Source organism: Dermacentor albipictus, chromosome 4 (genome assembly GCF_038994185.2).
Source record: "Dermacentor albipictus isolate Rhodes 1998 colony chromosome 4, USDA_Dalb.pri_finalv2, whole genome shotgun sequence".
Lineage (NCBI taxonomy): Eukaryota > Metazoa > Arthropoda > Arachnida > Ixodida > Ixodidae > Dermacentor > Dermacentor albipictus.
The window spans coordinates 21,897,397-21,901,713 of record NC_091824.1 but is presented as its reverse complement, the minus strand read 5'-3'; the positions used below and the strand labels follow the sequence as shown (position 1 = coordinate 21,901,713).

The 4,317-nt window shown below is 47.4% G+C and overlaps 1 long non-coding RNA gene across 1 annotated transcript; it reads left to right on the top strand.

The window, feature by feature from the left end:
- Nucleotides 1-1,122: 1,122 nt before the first annotated feature.
- On the top strand, nt 1,123-2,505 carry LOC139059605 (uncharacterized). Its single transcript, XR_011514234.1, has 3 exons — nt 1,123-1,303; nt 2,035-2,249; nt 2,365-2,505. It is a non-coding gene; the product is annotated as an uncharacterized lncRNA (long non-coding RNA).
- Nucleotides 2,506-4,317: the final 1,812 nt, after the last annotated feature.

Genomic DNA, 4,317 nt, shown 5'->3' with positions numbered 1-4,317 from the left:
TTGATGCGCCAACGTCGTCAACGACGACCGCACCTTTCTTCTCTTCGCACCCGTCGCCGTTTTTCGCTTCGCTACATTAGCCACCGCATTCCGATCTTTACGGCGCTTCTTTCTGCGACGCTTTCTCTTGGAATTCCCTTTTATGCCGTCTTCTGGCGCCTCGTGCTGGCCGGTACACATCTCGTCGGCCCGGATCGGTCTCTTACCCGCACAGTCTGAGTGATTTCCATTTAAATATACTCTCTCTTGGCTACCTAGACAGGCGGAAAGCTGCACCAAATCCCTGAACAAGGCAGCTGTCTTCTCTTGAGCTACGTAGCTCGCAATCCTGAGAGCTGTCCTAAACTACATCGTCCAGCTGGCACTGCAATTCGGCACGCAGATCCGACTCGACAGTTATGTCGACATGGGTGCTCGCGTCTGCCGGGTCAGCGGTACTCTGTACTTCGTTGAATAATCGTTAACATTACCTGCGACGCACACGCGCAATGACTGTGCCAATTCATTCACAGCTGGCGTAGCTGTCTCTACAGTGCTCTGTTGGCACAGCACCTCGTCGCTTTCACTACGGCCTTTAACGGCCTCTGTTGCCACTAAGGCATCGTCAGCTGCTCGCTTTTTTTGTTCACCTACGAATGTGCCGCTACTCTCGCAGGTACTACTCTTCTCGTCGGCTTTTTGTGAAAATCTGCCAAATACTTCCTCATTCTTGTGCTCTGTACTGCCTACATAATTTTCAGACAGGCGTTGTCTTTGTTCCTTTAACTGCTGAAAATATTGTATCTGTTTTTCTAATGCTGCTATCTCTTTCTAATGCTTTTGCTTACGTTCGTGACTCTCACGCCAAAAAGGATACAGAATAAAAATTGAAGAATATTGAGAAAGCCCCACAATTGGATTCCTAAGACACGATTGCTATAGTATACAGTCATTATTCGGGTTACTTTTGAGCGGATGGCTTTATTTTTGACGCTTTATGAGCCGCCACCGCATCACGCGCAAAGCGCTCCCGACAACAAGCCGGCGGATGTGACGTCACACCTACCCTGAGTAGCCGCGTAGTGAAGTGACCGGCTGCGCAGTTTTGTTTTCCTCGCGCTGCGCAGTGCAAAATGCAAAGCTATAGTGAGAGTGATAGCATGAGCGGAGATTATGACTCCGACTTGGATGAGCGGCCTACAGAACGACCACGAACGATAAAGGCGTATGCCTACGATCCGTCCGCGTCGTCAAGCGAAACTGACGATGAATCGCCGCAGCAGTCCCCGTCCGCGGTGCCGAGGGAGTCTGGACCAGCAACGTGGTAAGTGTTTACACTGTGCATTGCATGTACACGCGTTCACCTCGAGAGATCAGGGGCGGCATCATAAGTGGAAACCAGATATAAAGCGGTTTCAAAGGCTCGGATCGCAAGCTCGTACCTGTCACGAATGAGTTAGCGAAACGGGCGCACGCCTCATTGACAGTGTTGCATCCGTGGTGGTGCGCCCAGCGTGATTCAGTCAGGCAAACGCTTTGTCATGTTTGGTTTCAACAGAGCGAGGACGCTTATGCGTCAGGCTATGCAATGTCAGGCGACGTAAGGAAATTACTCTGCGTTCTGCGCAAAGCGGCTTGATCCGCCCGCTTGGCTGTATATGTTATGGGTAGCTGCTAGCGCGTAAAACACGAAAGCTGCCAATGCACAATACATGTGCCGCGAGTACACACTGTACGAAAAAAAAAACACGTAGAAATCGTTGAAGATATTGACGCGTGTAGACCTCCCTAGGTGCGGCCGGCGGCGTGAGCATAAGTCGGCTGCCGACTCGCACGCGGCAGGCGCTTGATGCGCGCAAGTAGCTGTTATTGAAAATAGATGCGATGAAGGAACAGGCGAGGATTGTAGACAGGCATGTGCAGTAACTGAAATGCCTCTGTAAGCAGGGAACGTCTTGTCATTCACCGAGTGAACGAGTACATGCGCAGCGATTTCAGCGTCGAGCCTGCGTTCATTCTGAAGCCGTCTTAGCATTCTTTTTTGCTTTTGAATAGGTGCTGTTGTGGCGACCGATGCGCCGACATGCCGACGGCAAGAGAGAGAACATGCTGCAAAGAGCAAGATCGAGTGGCGAAAGCCACTGAGCACTACGAGTGCATTACGAAGTACTTTTTGATCTTTACTGCCTCAACGAACATGTGCTCGAGCTAGAGTACATCAAGCTGCAGTACTACAACCCTCACAGAGTGGGGCAAAGGGACCAACATGAGTAAGCAGAGAGACAGCGCATGAAAGTTTAAAGTACTTCATTGTTTCGTGTAGAGTGATTCTGCATGTGCAAGCCAGTGAAATGAACACACAAGCAAGCATTCTTTTTTTTTCAGTAAATACAAATACACTGCTTACAGGCAGTTTGTCTGGTGGATACAAGGAAGACTGGGCCAAGGAAGGAGGGTGGTCATCCCAAGCTGTGTGGTTCAGAGATTGAGAGAAGAATTCCCTTCAAGAAGTGGACAATACGCCGGTTACTTGGACCCATGATTGTCGTCCAGCAAATAAACACACAGATGTGAAATTGTCTTCAAACCAATTTACTTCACAACTTCAGGCTGGTTGACTGATTGCACTAGCACCACGGCTTGATTACAATCCATGATTAAATCGTTCTCTCCGTGTGGAAACAAGGGCGTCCTTGTCGACAGGCTCAAAGTTGCTAGACAGCGTCGGTGGCACTGTAGTGCTAGCCTGTCGCATGGCTTCCTTGAAGCAGCTCGTCGCCATGCACAGCTCAACAGTGCAGTTCATGAGTTCTTTGAAATAATCTGTAAGAAGAAATTGAGTTAACGTATGTTGTAATTTGTAATGCACCGTCCATTACCATAGGTGCAAGCCTTCTTAATAGGTGCAGCAACAGGCATTTTCGTGGACTTCGGGTACTTCACCAGGTACCTGTGCTGGCCTTTGGTAGTGGCGTGTTCACGTGCACTATTTTCATTGTAGTGCAGCGCTGCAAGGGGAGTCCTGAAAAAGAAACATGCAGTTGGCAAACGCATCACAACTTGCTTCACTAGCATTTACGTACAGGGCAGTACTTACCTTGCAACCATGCTTTGGTAGTGGAAGTGTGTTGCTTTAGGTGCAAACCGGATTATGGTGCTGTGGTATGCCTCAACTGCAAATGTCTGTACTGATGTAGGCAACTCTGGAATGTCCTTCAAGAGAGCCTTTTTGAGGATAATGCTCTTAATCTTTTCGTGTGCTGGAGAGCCTGTGGTAATTCCCGAAATAAACTTAGTAAAAATCTTTTCTGTAACAAAAGCATGCAGGCAGTAGTACCTTCTATGAGCCATTTTTTTTACTGCTGATCATATTGGCTCTATTCGTACAGGGGGTCATCGTGGCAGTGCACATCAGCAATATGACGTGCCAGCGAACACCACTTCGGCAAAATTAAATCCGGTCTGCCTTCGCTTGATACTGCACACCAGTATACATGGTTAATAATGCCTTTTATCCAAGGCTGAATGCCGTTATACTTTTTTAGCTTCCCAGCGGCAGTGAGCTTCTTCTTTAGCGCTGCATGAAATACAGAGAAAAGGTTGAAACAAGTAGGTTAACTATGAAACTGATATGTTCTCTGACGAATAAGTTTTTCTTGCAATGATTTGTATCAGAAATCTTACATTTAGCAACGTGCCAACAGTCATAGTTGTGTTCAAAAGTTCCCTCTTTAGCAGCAAACGCCTTAATTTGGGAATGTCGGTCAGTCACCATGACGTCAATCACCATGCCATTTGCTTCAAGAATGGTGAGAGACCTTTTGAGGCCCTCGAGCTCCATGTTGCTGCTGCCCTTTGTTTCATTAGACTGAAAAATTAGGAGAAAACAGTGAATGACTGCACCCATTCACCTCCGTGGACTGCCGAATGAACAAAATACTCATTTGAGTACAATATGTTTCAACTGCAATAAACATTTCATCAAGAAATATGTAATTTCCCACACCACGATTCAATCTGGTGCAAGACATACCTACCTGCACAGTTTCCACATGCAAGACCTTGTTGCGGTCAATGTCAATTAGTGAGTAAGTGCCATACTTGGCAGAGTGACCCGGCGAATCAGCCCTTCCATCCCCAGCAACACGCAGTGGCTTCCCAGCAAGTTCTTCAAAAAGCAGGTTTTGATGCTTAGTCCAGACCTGCGCAAGAAGATTTACAATTAGAGAGTAAACACTTTTATATGAACTAATTTTAACTGCCTTCATTACGGACTTATCATCGTGTCATATACCTTAGTGATTGTCGGAATCAGAAGAGAGGTATGTACAGCGTGGT